This window comes from Poecile atricapillus, chromosome 15, assembly GCF_030490865.1.
Source record: "Poecile atricapillus isolate bPoeAtr1 chromosome 15, bPoeAtr1.hap1, whole genome shotgun sequence".
NCBI classification, from domain to species: domain Eukaryota; kingdom Metazoa; phylum Chordata; class Aves; order Passeriformes; family Paridae; genus Poecile; species Poecile atricapillus.
In genome coordinates, this window is record NC_081263.1 from 13019002 (window position 1) to 13034690 (window position 15689).

General features: G+C 51.8%; 1 protein-coding gene across 5 annotated transcripts in view; it reads left to right on the forward strand.

The window, feature by feature from the left end:
* The first annotated feature begins 933 nt into the window (after positions 1–933).
* Positions 934–15689, forward strand: part of RALY (RALY heterogeneous nuclear ribonucleoprotein) — a 113804-nt gene continuing 99048 nt past the window's right edge. For 3 of the 5 annotated variants that reach the window (XM_058851009.1, XM_058851011.1, XM_058851007.1), the window contains exon 1: positions 936–1071. The gene's annotated coding sequence lies outside the window, so the exon portion shown is untranslated. Of the gene's footprint in view, positions 1072–15689 lie in introns of all 5 variants that reach the window. The other 2 variants (XM_058851010.1, XM_058851008.1) reach the window with 2 other exon arrangements.

Genomic DNA, 15689 nt, shown 5'->3' on the forward strand with positions numbered 1-15689 from the left:
TTCTATGATTTATACCTCTGTGATGGGTCGCTCCTGCTGGTGAGCTCTTGCCCTTCCCTAACACGCTGTTGAGAGCAGCTGCATAAAACTATTTGCATTGATGTGAGCTGAAGACGGCTGCCGTGAGCTGGGAGCACACAGCGGGAGCCGTGGAACCGTGTGCCAGCTCCGGCCGGTGCTGTCCGCAGCCCGCGATTCCCCGCACAGCTCGGCGGGTGCCTGTCCCTCTAGCGCCGGGGCTCTCCGCCTGGGCTTCCTACGCCTCCACACACTGACGAAATGCTGGACGTTAATTTCGGTCAGGAAACATCATTTTCCCAAGAGAAGCGTTTTCTTCCCGGTGAGTGCCAGGAGCAGGCGAACGGAACAGCCGACCTGAGCATCGCGTCCTTACCGAGAGCCGCTGGGGAAGAGCGGCCGGGCCGGAGCTCCGGGCTGGACCCGCGGCTCCGCTCCGCGCTCAGCGGGGACGCCGCGGGTGCGAACTTCGGCTGCGGCTCCGCTGAACCGGGTGGAGGCAAAGAGCGAGAGGTGCCGGTGCGAGCGATGGGAGCGGCTGCTATGCAGGTCCCGGGCCGCGCTGCGGGGCCGGAACCCCCCAACACCGGGACCGGCTCGGGCCCCGCCGCGGCCGCCCCGCCGCTCCCTCACGGGGACCCGCGCCCGGAGCAGCCCCGCGCGCCCGGCCCCGCCCGCGCCCGCCCCGCTCTGGACTCTTCCACCGCGCGGGCAGCGGAGCGGGAGGGAGCGGGCGCTGCGGGGCGAGCGGCGCTGCCCCGGCCGAGCCTCAGCGGCGCTGCCCTGCCCGGCACAGCCCCGTGAGGGAGGATCGCTGCGGGCCGCGCCGCGGCAGCAGAGAGAGCGAGCGGCGGGCGGCGGGGTGGGTTCTCCGCGGAGCGCGGGTCCCCCCCGGCGTGGAGCCGTGGTACGGTCGGCGGGAAGGAGCCGCGGCGCGGGGCGGTGCGCGGCACTGAGCCGGCGGCTCCCGCGGGCGAGGCGGGACGGGCCGGGCCCTCCGTCCGCACGGCACCGACCTGCCCGGCACCGACCTGCCCGGCACCGACCTGCCCGGTGAGTGCTGCCGCCCCTTCCCCCGGCTGCTGCGGGGGCCGCTCCCGCCAGCCGGAACGTGCGGTCCGTACTGGCAGCGCGGGTCCCCCTGCCAGTGACTTAGTGCCGCTTTATCGTTATTTTTTTTTTTTTCCTTTAAATCTTCGTTTTTCCCACCGTGTGCGCTTAGGTTTTTTCCGCCCCTGATGCGCGTTTTCCCCGTTTAACGGGAAGCGGAGATGCCGGCGTCCGCGGGATGGGGAAGTGCCGCGCCTGGAAGCGGCTGCCGGGTGGGTCCGACCCCGCCGGGGCTGGCGATGGCTCCGGGGCTGAGCCCTCCGCGGGTCCCGGACGCTTGGGAGGGATATCCGCGGTGTGACCGCGCGATCGCGGGGTACTTTGTGCCTCTTGCGAACCGGAGATGCTCCGCTGCTCTGCCAGCGGGGCCTCGGGCGGCCGGGAGCGGCTCGGTAGCGAGAAAACAGGCGGAATATGGAGCCCGAGCGGCGCTGAGCCGCACCGCTCCCCGCGGGGCCGTGCGGAGCCGGGGCCGCCGGAGCTTCTCGGACGCGATTCTGTTGGGGCTGCTGATTTCTGTCGGGAGTTGTGTTTGGGAACAGGCTTCCCAGGGAAATGGTGGAGTCACCATCCTTGGGAATGTGAAAAATGAGCAGATGTGTCACTCTGCCGTACGGTTTAGTGGGCATGGGAGGACTTGGTCAGAGGTTGGAACTCGATGGGTTTTTTCCAACCTTCGTGATTCCACTGATTTGAGGTGATGTATGACACTCCGGGTTTTACTCCAGAGCAGCTTTGGTGAGTGTGAAGCAGTCAGATCCAGCCGTGTTTTTGGAAGGGTGTCTGGCTGCTGATTTCCTCTTTAGACAGCCACAAGCTGCCGGGATGGACAACGGGCTGGATGTGCACCTTTATTTTCCTGACTTGCTCCTGAAGAGCAAGAGCCCACCTGCAGGAACGACCCATCGCAGCCGTGCTCGCTGCAGTGCTTCAGCACAGAATCCCAGAATCGCTTGGGTTGGAAAAGCCCGCTCAGATCGAGAGCAGCCTTTAAACCCAGCACTGCCAAGCCCACCACTAAACCATGTCCCCAAGTGCCACCTCTACACCTCTTATAAATCCCTCAAGGGATGGTGACTTCACCACTTCTGAGTATAATTCTCCCGTGGTTTTGGCATGGGGAAGGGCTGGGAGCCAGCCCGTGCTGATTGTGGCTCTGGGGCCTTCCCACCCTCCAGCGGCTGCTCAGGCTTTTCAGGAGACTGAAGTCAGTGGCATCACGGCTGCCTTGAGCTGACTTTCAAGGCCAGAAGAAAAGACCCTCTTATTTCATATTGAGGAAATTGTTGTTTTTCCCCCAGCAGTAAATCCCGTGTGGTGACCGATGGCCGGGCAGGGAGGGACCGGGGTGGCAGCGCAGCTCGGACACCGCTGCTGGCCCTTCCCGAGCTGGCACAAGCCCTTGGCATTTGCCCTGGCTGAATCTGTTTTCCTCGGCTGTGTCAGCAGCCAAGGAGAGCTGGGCAGTGTCACAGCACTCCGGATTGTCCCTGCTGTGGGGAGGGCTGAACTCTTCCACAGGTGCCTCCACTCTTGGTCTCCCTATAGCAGTTAAGTGCAAGATGGTGCTTTCCCTTTCATTTTGCCCTGTCCTTTATTCTGTTTGTTGGGATCTTTGCATTATTCTGAAGGACAGGGAAGGAGCCTGGCTTCCAAGTGAGCTCCGGGATGGGGTGGCAAGGGAAGGACTGCTGTTGTCAGGGAGTTGAGGAGCTGTGCCACGAGCAGAACCGCAGATGTGTGACCCTGCAGCACCTTGGTGGGCTGCCTGCTCTGGGTGACAGCTTGTCACAAGGTTCATTGTTCCTGGAAGCCTTTTGTGACTTGTTTTTGGCCGCGTGTGAAAGCTTCCTTGGAGAGGGGTGGGTGTTCAGACTCTCCCAGCTCTCTGAGCCAGGGAGGATTGCTGCTGTTTCACTTCTGTCAGGCTAATATTGGAGACGGATTTCAGGGGAACGGCAAAGCAGAGAGAGGTGTGTCTCTTAAGAACCACTTTCTTTAGAAATGGCTGATAATAGGCAGTGAGTTTGGGGAGGATGTTTTATTTAGGGATTGAAAAGAGAGGATTAAAGCTCTTGACAGAGAACAGTTTATGTGGAGTAAGTGATGGGACTTGATCATTCAGAAAAAGACTCTAACGTGTTCCCATCACCAAGACAGCTTACAGCTCTCCTTGTCCCAAATCATTCAGTAAAAGCGACAAAACTCCTTTTGATTTGAGTTCTTTGCTGGTGGCTGCTAAAGGAGTTTTCAGACCTAGCAGTAAATTTGTATGTGCTCAAAGGAAACAGCCTATGGGTATAAAAAATCTGTGATTTGCTAAAGTACTGTGGATTTATCCAAGGTGTTAATTATAGGCATTGGAAGTAGCAGTGTCTGTCTTGGAGAATTGCAGCTTTTTCTTCCTTGCCCCCTCCCATCAAGTTACTGTGCTCCTGGATTTGCAAAAACACAGAGTCACTGCTCGTAAAATCACTGAAATAAAAAAGGTTTGTGCAGGGGAGAAGAAACAAGAATCAAATTTTAGGCTCAAATTGTGATTCCAAAACAAGTTGCTCATTCTTCTCACAGCTTGAGATTTGTGATGGAAAGGTTGCAAATACCCAGCAGAAAAACAGGCTGGGAAAAAAAAAAATCAGAATAAAGTGTCGTCAGAGAGTCTTTATAAACCTGCTGGAGAAAAGACAGGGAGCAACCATTCAGATCAATAACAAGTTCTTATTTTGTAACTGTAGAGCTTTAATCATATAGTTTAAAAAAATAATCCTAAATGTGTGCATTTTATACCTGTGCTGGTAGCTGGGGCTAAATCTGCAGAGTTCATGCTGATCTGGGTAATCTGAATCAAGCTGAATAGTAAAGAGGCTCTTAGGAGGATCTGAAACCCAGGAGGCATTTTTCAAACCTGAGTTATGTCACTTTTTTTAGAGGTGCCTGAGGCAATTGCATTTTAAGAAGACAAAGCTTTTGTTTTCAAGCTGGCCTAGAAAAATGCCAAGGATGAATCCAAAGTAAAGGCTTTCAGAAGTTGTCATTTGTGATTAAGTTGATTTTGCTGTTGTGCACAGAAGGCCGCTGCCTTTCCCGGCGTGCTGAGAGCTGGGGCTATTTTTATTTTTGCCACCAGTGCTGGTGTACCTGTTTAATTCCAGTGAGTAGCAGTGCCCAGGGGCTCTCACCTGAAAATGTGTGTTTAATGAGAAGGTCGGGTGTCTACCAGCTCCATCTCCAATAGAAAACGAGCTTATAAAAGGTAGAATTGAGGTGATACCGGGCAGGGATTGACTTAGATGAGTGTTCTGCAGAATTAACATCTGTCTGCGTCTACTTTTGTATTTGAGACGTTGGAAATACCAAAGCCAAGGCTTCGAACCACGAGCAAAGGCTGTTTCCTTTCACAGAGACCAGCCTGCACGCACGGAGGGAATCCAAAGCTTTTCTTGGGGCTTCTCACATTACTTGCAGCCTAAAACAATCAGAAAGTGTATCCTGCTGTTGCCAGGCTGTGGGCAAATAAGAGGAGCTGCTCCTGCAGAGCCCGAGCTGAGGGAATATTGTGCAGGATGTAACAGATGATGCTGGAGCATGGATGTGGAAAAGTCTGCTGCCTGCAATCTGGAGTGCTGTGAGCTCCCAGCGAGATGCTCCTTGTTAGAGAAAGGTGAAATCCTGCGAGTATTGTAATGACTTCTTGTTCTTAAATAAAACGAGAGTTGGTTTTGTCTGAAAATCTGTCTGAAAGCAGCTCTGGCTGCAGGAGCAATGCCACGGCTGTCTCACCTGGGCAGGGGGTGTCCCTGCAGCTCCCCTGTCCCTGGGAGCAGCTGATTCCTCAGCCTTTCCTGGCTCTGGATAGCCAGGGAAGGGCTAGAAGGGCAGCCTGAGTCATCCTTTTGGCTCTTGTATAACACCCAAACAATGCTGTTTGTCCTGCTCTTGGATTGCCCAGCACAGAGAGATGTGGGACTGGATGGACCTCTCCAGGAGCACCTCTGAGCTGCAGCTTCTGGAGCAGCTGGGTCCTGCAGCTCTTACCGTGGCACTTCATAATCCTAATTTTTATTTTTTATTTTTTTTTAAAGCAAGCCTCGAGAATGTGTTGGAAATGTGCAGAGCAAGTGGTGCTGGCGATCTGAGGCAAGACTTGGCCTTGCCTTTGCAGGGAAGGTTCCCAGTTGATTCCTGGGCTTTTCCTTCCCCTCTGTTGCTGCCTGGCAGGTTGCCAAGCTGTGTTCCATGAGCATCTTTGCACCTGTATTTCCTTTATTGAACATCCACACACTTTGCACAACTGTATGTTTTTTGGGGTTTTTTTTTCCTTGTTTTGTTTTTTTGGTTTTGTTTCAAATTTGTTCCAAAAGATCTGGTTTTAAAATAGAAAACACAACAGCGGGTTGCTAGGGTTTATTTCTACCAAGAGAAAGGTAAATAGTTGGGCACCTCTGGACAATGTCTGTGTGAATTGAGTGACTCGCAGGTGGTACCTGCAGCATCACCTCCATGTGGGGATGGTACCAAACAAAAGGAGCTGAGAAGTGCCAGGGCTTTATCTGATGCTTTTGCAAGCAGCTTACATTTCAACAAATACAGCCGCGCTGGGAATGAAGGTGAACTCATTTTCAGGTTGCTACTGCAGGCAGAATAAGAATGGCCAGGTTAAATGTGTGAGCTGGAGTAATAACTGAGGCAGTGCAGCTCCGGCTCCTGCTGGGTCAGGATTGCCAGTGGCTCCCACCTTCCCTGGAGGGAGAACAACCTTCCCCTGGGGCTCTGCCTGCTGGGCTTAAACAGGAGACAATTTCTGCCAGAGGAGGTGTTGAGGAAAAGGTGACAATGGATTATCCTTGTGGAACCATTGTTGTTCATTTTAATGTGTGAATTTCTGAGTTCAGGATAGGATGTGGCAAAGGCCACAGGGTGGACAGAGGAGGTGGTCGCAGGTCTCGCCCACCAAAGCTCTTGATGAATTTATTAATCTAAATCTTGTCCTGCCCTTCTGTCTTTAGCAAACTTTCTTTTGGAAACTGTCTTGGGAGCATTTGTGAGAGAAGATGTTCCTTTGGAAGGATGTGGGGAGCACTGGCTCTGCCAGTTCTGCTTGGGGCTGGTGTGTCACTGTGCCCTCGGTGCTCACAGCTGCCTCTCACCTGGCCCTCAGTGACATCCTCCACTTGCCAGGGCTTCAAGGTGACTCTTCTGGCCTGGGATGTGGCCCCTGTGTAGAAGACTGCAGGTGGCTGCTGCTCAAACATAATTGTGGTTTTTTTGCATCTAGAAAAATCTCAGTGGTTGCTGTGGGACAGACCTTGCAGAGGTGATGGTGCTGCCGGGCCTGAGCTGTGTTCCTGCTGAGGGGCAGCACTGGAGGGGTTTGGTGGTTCAGCAGCTCCTGGTTCCTGTCTCTGGAGCTGTGTCTGCTGTAAAACAGGTATTTTTTGTTGGTGCTGCAGCAATCTGCAATGCTTGGAGCTCTCACAGCTCCCAAAGCTCCTTCTGGAGCTGGTAAAAGCTGTCAGCACTGCAGAAATCCTCTTGAGCTCTTCTAGTAATTCAAACTTAATTTTTTTTTGTTTATAATTTTTAACTCCTGCTCCAAAGAGTGCAGCTCTTATGTTCACACATTTCAGCAGGCCAGTAAAACCTCACCTGTCTCTGTGGTGGCTCTGAGAGACTCCCAGGAAGGTTTGGGTTTGAAGGGACCTTGAAGCCCATCCAGTGCCACCCCTGCCATGGCAGGGACACCTTCCACTGTCCCAGGCTGCTCCAAGCCCTGTCCAGCCTGGCCTTGGACACTGCCAGGGATCCAGGGGCAGCCACAGCTGCTCTGGGCACCCTGTGCCAGGGCCTGCCCACCCTCACAGGGAAGAATTCCTGCCCAATATCCCATCCATCCCTGCCCTCTGGCACTGGGAAGCCATTCCCTGTGTCCTGTCCCTCCATCCCTTGTCCAAAGTCAAGGACCTGGCTCTGAAATGGCAGCTTAAGATGAAAAATCCTTGGTGCAGTTCACACCCTGCAGTGTCCATTCTGTACCTCAGGTGGCACCTAAGCACCCTCAGGGCCCAGGTGAGGAGAAACTCCCCATGGGAAGTTCCCCTGGCAGGAAACCTGTGCAGGTAAGGCTGTGGAGCATCTCCAGCACTGGAGGAGTGGCTGCTGCACATCAAAGGTGGGATCTGTGTGTTTTCCCCTTAACCAGGAGCCAGTGCTTCCCTGCAGCTGGGCTCCCCAGCCATTTGACTGCGGCATAAACAGCATTTCCAGGGAGGCCACGGTAATAAGGCTGAGTTTGCTGATACCTCCTGTGAGCACAGCCACACCTCGTGGCAGGAGAGAGGCAGGGAGGGCTTAGATGATTTAATTAAAGTTGTTGTGAGGAAGAAATTAAATTTGGTCTGTTGCCCTGGTCGTATTACGAGGGAGTGAGTGCAGCCTTTCTGAACTGAGCCTTTCCTTGCCTTCTGTTTGCCTTGGAAAAAAGCAATTTCTCTGGCAGCTTTTAGCCTGGCTCCCGAGCCCCAATTGCTTGTTTATCTTCAGCAGCTCCCCAAATCGCTTTGAAGATGGGCGTAAACATTGATCATCTCTTACAATCCTTCATCTTTCCTCTGCCAGCAGACATTAGGAGAGATATTTTAAATTGCCTTTTTTCCCCCCAAATGAATGGGCTGCGTATGGGCTGGGAGAATTAAAGCTTTTTCAGCCACGGTATAAGTCAGCTGCTCCCGTGTTTTCGCCCAGTTCTCCTGGATTCATCTTCCAGCCCAGTCTGCAAAGCAGCAGGGATTCCAGGAAAGATAAAAGCCAAAGTGAAACTTAATTTTGAGGCAGAATCTACCAGTTTTCCCTTTGGGGAGCAGGATCCTGTTTAAAAATTACTTTTTTTTCCCCTTTATTGCAGAAGTGGGATCTTTCTTCTTGCCACTCCCTAGGTAGGGGCTGGGGAGCCCCATGGGGTGATGCCCTCCAGACAGTGGGATGCAGAGGTGAGGTGATGCCTGACACTGGCAGCTGCTGGCAGGGAAGTTTGGAAAATAAACTTTGGATCACTTCCTTTGCCTTTAGAGCACTGAGATCTGGGGAAAAAAAAAACTACTCGCTAACAGCAGAACATTTATTCTGTGTCAAACAGGCAGCAGACAGCAGAGGTGGTTAATTCAGCATGGAAAAGCCCAGAGCTACAGCTGAACAGGCAGGAAGGTTTAATCAATCATTTGGAGCAGGTTTCTGATGCTCCTTTATGCAGACAGTTTTTTGCTGTGGTGTTGTTAACACTTCATTGGTAACAGGTCACACCAGTCTCTCTCCCAAGCACAGCCAGAAGGGAGCAGTTTATTTAGATGCACAGTCACCCTTATTCCTGGTGTATGTCCCAAAATACTGCTGAGAGGAAGGTCCTGCAGGGCTTGGGCTGAGGGGTTTGGCTCAGTGAAGGGGCATGCAGCAGCCTGAGCTGTGTGGGTTTGTGATCCAGGCTGGGGTCTGCATTCATTGCTTTTATTATCATTTATCCTATCACAGAGTCACAGGCTGGTTTGGGTTGGAAGGGACCTTAAGGCTGATCTCATTCCAGTCTCCTGCAGTTCAGTTTGCAGATTCCACGTCCCCATCCCCTTCTGTGTGCTGATGCTCTCTGCCTTTTCAACCCCTCATTTGCAAGAGGGGCAAAAACAGTGTGACCTCATAATGAATAGATTTTAGCCTTATATGTAGCATAAACATCTATATTTTATAGTTTATTGTGAGGCATTGGTGTAGGGGATTCTGGCTCAGCGAGTCAGAGGCTTTTACCACTCGGTAATTTATGGCTTGTCCCAAGTCTGCACAGCTGGGTTGCCAAACTACAGCATGTTGGGGAGTAAATATTGCATGTTTACACAAAGCCTTTTCTCTCCAAGTCCCCAGAAAGAGGATGAACCACTTTAACAGGCTGCTCAGGCTGGGTGGGTGTCATATCCCAGGGCAAAATGCAGTTGGACAAAGCAGCCCAGCAATCGTATAAACACAGTGAATTTCAAATTCTTTCCTGGGTTGTTACAGGAGGGGAGCATTCCTGAGCATCTCCACAACCTGCAGTGATGTGAGAGGGAAGGCTTTGTGCAGTGATGGCAAGCAGCCTTTAGATTCACTGAGCTTTTGTTAAAAGAAAGTGTTTTCAGAATCTGCTGCCTTTGGAAGTAGCTGCCCTCAGCCCATACTGGAATTGTTTTCTCTGTTAGTACCAAACAAGCTGATGCTGCTGAGGTGCAGGGAGCCAGGACTTGTGCTGCCAGTGGCTGCTTTATACATTTCCAGGTTAAATTAGGCAATGGGTTTGGATTTATTTTTTTTTTCTTATCCTGAAGCTTGTCAGCCTCTTATTTTACTCTGAGTCTCACAGTCCTGAGCAAGAGGAATCTCCAGCAAATAGACCAGCTGATAAAATTGATGGAAACCAATTTATTTTGTTAGAAATATGAAATACTCTGAGCTGGAAGGGACGCACAAGGATTGAGTCCAACTCCTGGACACTCCAACTATCCCACCCTGTGCCTGAGAGCATTGTCCAAGTATCCCTTGAGCTCTGGCAGGCTTGGTGCTATGACTACTTCCTTGAATTCTCCTTCATCCCTCGAATTTGGCTTCTCAAAGTTATCTAGTGAGAATAAAGGCAACCAGGAGGTATTGATAAGGCTTCCCACCCTCTAGAGTTGCTTCTGCCCCTACCATGAAAAAAAATTTTAACCAAATCTGAGAAATCTGTAGGACTTGGTGGGCAGTGCTGACATTTGCCGTGCAGCAGGGTGCTATCTGCAGCTCCGGGCTTGGTGCGGCGCGGTCGTGGCTCTGGCGTTGATGCTCTAAATATATAACAGGTAGGAGGGCATGTGGCTTGGCCTGACCTTGGGCAGCAGCAGAGCTGGGAGCCAAGCCAGCTTTCAGCTCCCAGTCCCTGCCATGTGACGTTCTCTGGGCTGCTCTGGCCTCCCCCAGACCCTGCAGGTCCCTGGCCCAGCCCCAGCGAGGTGCGGGGTGCCCGAGCCCAGGCGCTGCTGCTGCTCCCGGCCATTCCCACCCCATTCCTGGGGCTCTGCCCTGTCACAGCTGATTTTCTCGGAGGGTCTGGACTCCAGGGAATGGCTGGCACGTGGGATTTCGCTCGGTGCAGCTGCATAGCAGCCGTTTTTGCCGGGCTTAGTGCTGGGTTGAGGAGCTGGCCCTGCTCTGAGCACCCTCCTTGGCAAATCTGCCTGCAGCACCTGTTTCCTGTTGCTGCATCGACTGATTCTCCTTCCTTATTTTGTCTCAGGGTTAAACTCTGGGAGGTAACAGACACCTGAAATTACAGAATCACTGAGGTTGGAAATGACCTCTGAGACCATTGGGTGTAACTGTTAACCCAGCATTGTGTTTGTCACTAACCCATGTCCCCAGGTGCCACATCCACATGGCTTTTGAACACTTGCAGTGACTGTGCCTCTCCCCTGGGCAGCTTACCTTGATACCTGACCTCTCTTTCCAGTGATTTTCCCTAATATCCACACTAAACTTCCCCTGGCACAGCTTCAGGCTGTTTCATCCTGTTGTTTGCTCCCTAAGAGAAGAGCCTGACCCCAACCTGTCCTAATGGACTTGGACTTTGTCACCTGGGTGCTGCAGGCGTGTGCAGCTTATTTCAGGTGAAGAGGTTTTGCAGCAGTGCTGGCAGTGCTGTGACTGTCCCCTGATTCAGCAGCCCAGGGCTCTGTCCCTGTGTTGGTGCCATTTATCATCCTGTGAGGATCCCTGGGGGATGGATGTCAATCCTTCATACTCCTGGCCAAGGTTACAGGGCTGTTAGCCCTGGGAATAAAAGCTGTGCCCCAGTCTTGAAAATCATAGAATCCTGCAATGGTTTGGGTTGGAGGGACCTTAAAGCCCATCCCATTTCACCCCCTGCTAGGGGCAGGGACACCTTCCACTAGCCCAGCTTCCCCCAGTCCCTGTCCAACCTGGCCCTGAACACTTTCAAGGATGGACAAGTATATTTAAACAAAAAAAGATGGACGTGCTGCTCCCAAGTTCCCATCTGAATCCTGGTGCAGCACTCCTGTGCACAGCTGCCTTTTGTTCCTGCACATTCCCAGGCAAAGCAGGTGGTGTTTAATTTTTTTCTGCATTAAAAAAAAAAAAAAATAATCTGTGGCGTGCTGTGCGAGGCTACTCACATCTGTGCACTCTATGTAGGTCAGATGTGTGGTTGCTTCTTTACGAAGACTAAACTTGACAGCGTTTCCTCACTGCAGCCAGCGAGGGAGGATCACAAAATTCACATGCTGTCTCCATGAGAAATGTCCTCAGGGAAGACCCCACGGGGGCTGTGTGTGCAGGTGAAGTTTGTTGCCATCCTGCTGTGCTCCAGGTTTGTGACAATGAGCTTTTATTGATGGAGATTTATCGGAGCTGTGTATCCAGGCTTGATTCAGTGTCATATCAGATTAGCCTTGCAGCTGGAAATGCTAAATGCTTCCCTGCCCTGCTTCCAGCAGCTGCCTCTTGCTCTGCTCCCACTAAAAAGCCTGTTCCCTGATCTCTGCAGCCCGTGTTTCTCTTGCTCTATCTCTTCACCTGCAAACCCCTCTCCCTCCCCTTTCCTCCCCCCAGCCAGTCCTGGTCTGGGATTCCTTGACCTCTTCTGACTCTGGCAGTGGTGAAGGAGAAAAGGAGTTGGAAACAAGCAACCTGTCATGCCCAGGAGCAAGTTAGGGACCTGAGCTAACACCTTTCAGAGCAGTTGAGAGTCTCCCCTTGCTCATGGACACAGCCTCAGATCCAGGTGTGTTTGGTCTTGTGGGAGATGCTCCACTGGGATGAAAGCAGCAGGGATCAAGGACACTGTTCCTGCTGATCTGTCACTCATCAAAGTCCTCTGATCTCCTCAGTCTGATCCCAGCCCATGAAACAGGAGACCTGAACCAGTCTGGCTGCTTTGTACGTGTTGGGAGTTTCTTCTGCCTTCAGTCCTGAGGTTCCGTGGGTGATGTAGGAACTCTTTCTCACAGAAGGGGCTTTTTTGGAGGGGGAACTTGAAAATGGGTCCCTGAACATCCATTTTAACCAGATAAATAGAAGACCTAAGGTTCATTTATCCATTAAAACCAGATAAACAGAGGACCTAAGGTTCATTTAAATGTGAAGAGAGAACTGGCTTTGCTGCCCACATTACTTTTCCTTAGCTGAGATGCCCTTGGAAGTGACCACAATTTGGGCAGTGGCAGGGGGGGATCAGAGCAGATGAAGATGGATAATTGCAGGTCCTTATGTAACCCAGTGTAGGGTGGAAGATATTTCCAGTATCAGAATTGTTCTGCCTGCTCCACAAGCCTTACCAAGAAACATTTGAACTGAAAGAAGGGCCCCACATGCCACGTCTTCCTCTGAAAATGAGCAGCATCTGCAGCAAAGGAAGGATTCAGCAAAGGAGGGATTGTCTACAAGCACTAACAGCTTTCCAGGAGACTCCAAATGGGATGGGAAGTTGTGTCCTGAAGCTGGATGAGTGCCCAGGAGCTCAGGACAGTGGCATGAGCAGCTCCTGGTGACTGGAGCAGTAAGTGGTGGCAGGTGGAGCACTGATCCATGGGTCTGGGAGCATTGCCCTTGGGTTGGAGTAGGCTTCCAGTGTGAGGAAATGGACTCTGGAATTCATAGAGTCACACAGAGTTTCATGGAAACGAGGGGTGTTGGAACGCTTGGAGGGAACTTGGAGTAATTGGAAATTGCTCTCTACAAGAATTCCAGCTGCAGTCCTGATTCTTGGTGTGTAAATGAGTGTGAGGACATCCCAGTGCAGCTCTCTGCTGCAGAGAGCACCTTGCTAATTGCTCTGCTGCTGTGTTCAGCCACAGATCCAGGGATGAGACGTTTCCCATGGCTGCTCCTTTCCTTCTTCCTAAATAAGATGAAGAGTACCTTGTTAGGGAAGCTCCAGAGTGCAACCAATCTCCTAAACTCCTGCTGATCAACTGAAACTAAGAGGGAACTAATGAAATCCCTATTGCCACAACACATTTGTTTTGACCTTTAAAAGGAAAATGTGCTGGTGAGTCAGGAGTCCCACCAGGAGATCTGGGCTTGTTTTGGGCAGGAGATGGCCTGGGGACTGTGAGGGTTTAAAGTGGAGGCAAAGAGCAGGGCAGGGGGTGAATTTTCTGAGTTCTGGTGAGCTCACAAGTGGAGTCCTCTCAGCTTTTGGGGGTCTCAGCTGTGCTGGTTGTAAAACAAACAGGTGCTCCTCGAGTATTTTGCAGTTTTCTCCTGACTTGATGATGAAGCAGGGTGTAAACTCCTTATTTTTAGAGATTTAAAAAGAGAGGAATTAAGGGTCCTGTGCCATGCAGAAGTGAAATGACTGCTTTGGCCAAAACAATGAATCTCAAACATTTGCATGGCAGGAAGTCCTTCTGAGAAAGGTTTGGGGCAAGTTTGTGGCTCAAAGGGAGTGAGCTTGGCTGAGCCTCCCAGCAGCTCATCCAGGCCTTTGCTAATTTGGTGTAAACTCAGCTGGGAGAAGATGGGCTAAGGCTGAGTTTAGTGCTTTGAGGAGGTTTTCCTCCTGAAAGTTCAGAGGTAAAGAGGATTTTGCATTCACCAGGACCTCCATCCATGGAAAAGTGGCCTTGTGAAGTGACTCTACAGCTGTTGGGGCTGGCTTTCTCCTGGCAAGGGGTCTCAGTTGCCAAACACAGCAAAGCTCAGGTGTTTGGAAGGCACAGATGCTTTGGAGACATCTCTTTGGCTCTGCTGTCTCCTGGGCCCTTCTGTGGCTCCAGAGCACCAGAGGAGCACATGCAGCCAGTTCCAAACTGGTACCAGTGCTTTGATGGTGCTGGGCACAAGCTGTGCTTGCCCTTGGGGTGGTGGGCACCATCCTGCCCCGAGGCTGCCAAGAAAACCAGAGAGCCTCTCCCCGTGCAGGGTCTGGGCACAGCTGCTCCCCTGCTGCCAGGGAAGTGAGCTTTGTGTGACAGCTGGAGGCAGCAGCTCTGTGTTCTTGGAATTTTGGGATGGGTTTGCTTCCAGAACCAGGCTGCTTCTCCCAGCTGCTTGTTCTCTCCCTCCTTAGATCTGGAATGAAATCAGTCCTCTGCCTGAGCTGTTGGAATGATTTTTGTGACAACTCAGGAGGAGCAGCAAGGGCCACAGGGGTCTTGGGATTGTCAAAAGTCTGCCCAACTCTGTCCCTGACCCTGCTGCCCCCCTGTGTCCCTCCAGCCCATTTCTAAGAGGAATTTATTATCCTTCTGCAGTAATTTTCTATCTGGCTGCTCCTTGTCCAAGGCAGGCTGAGAGGAATTGAGGTGGAGCTGCCCCTGGGGCTGCCTTTGGGCTGGATTCCACACCTGCCTGCCTGGAGAGCTTTTCTGTAGGGAGCCTCTCCACATGGAGCCTTGTCCATCGCTGTTGCTGATTCAGTAGCAAACCACTCTGGCCAGAGTCCAGGAGGCACTTCAGGGGCTCCAGCACTCCACTGAGGTTAACTTGTGGAGTTAAAAAGGAGTAGGAGCCTCTGGTACTCAGGTGGAAGTGCTGCCTGTCCCTCTGCTGCCACCCCAGGCTGCCACCAAGGCTGTGCTTTGATTTGCCTCCATGCACACACGGATTATTTTGATCTTAAATCACCTGGGAATGCCACAGGAGCTGGGAATCCTGCTTCCCCTGCTCGCTCCAGTTTATTAAAATCCCCCATCCATAAACAATAACTCTTCAAAGCTGTGTGCTGCACAAGCTGCAGTGCTGGGTGATGTATAAAACATGACCCTGCCAAAACCAGCCTGCTCCTCTGGGGGCAGCTCAGATCTGGCCATCCTTGAAATAATGCTCAAAACAAGGTGTCTCCTGCTTGTTCAGCAGAGCCTGAGACTCCTTTAAATAAAAATGTGACACTGGATTTTGTCAACAAGATCTGATTTGTCCCTTGGAATGGGAATTATTTCCTGACTGATGTCAGCAGTGCCTCTGGGATGGTGGGATTTGGCTGCAGATTAGCATGAGTTACTTGGTTTAAAGGAAGGCAGAAAACATGCCAGCTCAAGGAATTTGACCAGACTTCACATGTGTCTGTGTTGCAGGGACGTGGGGAGCTCCCAGAGCCCAGGCTGGAGCTGTCAGTCAGTGCTGGTGGCTGTGTGTGACACCCTCTCCCCCTCACAATGGGGCTCAGGAAATGGGACAAGTCTCTTTTTGTGCCCTTTTTGGAGAAGAAATGTGCTGGTTTCATGGTGACTGAGTGGTGGGAGCTGGGGAGGGCTCAGGAGCCAGCTGTGAATCACCATCCCTGGATGTGTTTAAAAAAGCCTGGACGTGCACTCAGTGTCGTGGTTTACTTGAGGAGGTGCTGGGTCAGAGGTTGGACCTGATGATCTCAAAGCTCTTTTCCAACCTGGTTCCTTCTGTGATTCTGAGACTCAGGCAGGAGCCCTGCTTGTCTGGACTGTCCCATCACTACTGCACATTTCCCTTGGGTGGAACTGCAGTATTTCAATAATAATGTGGTACAGCCTGAAATACTGAACCAAACCCCATTCCTGTTTGTGCTATTT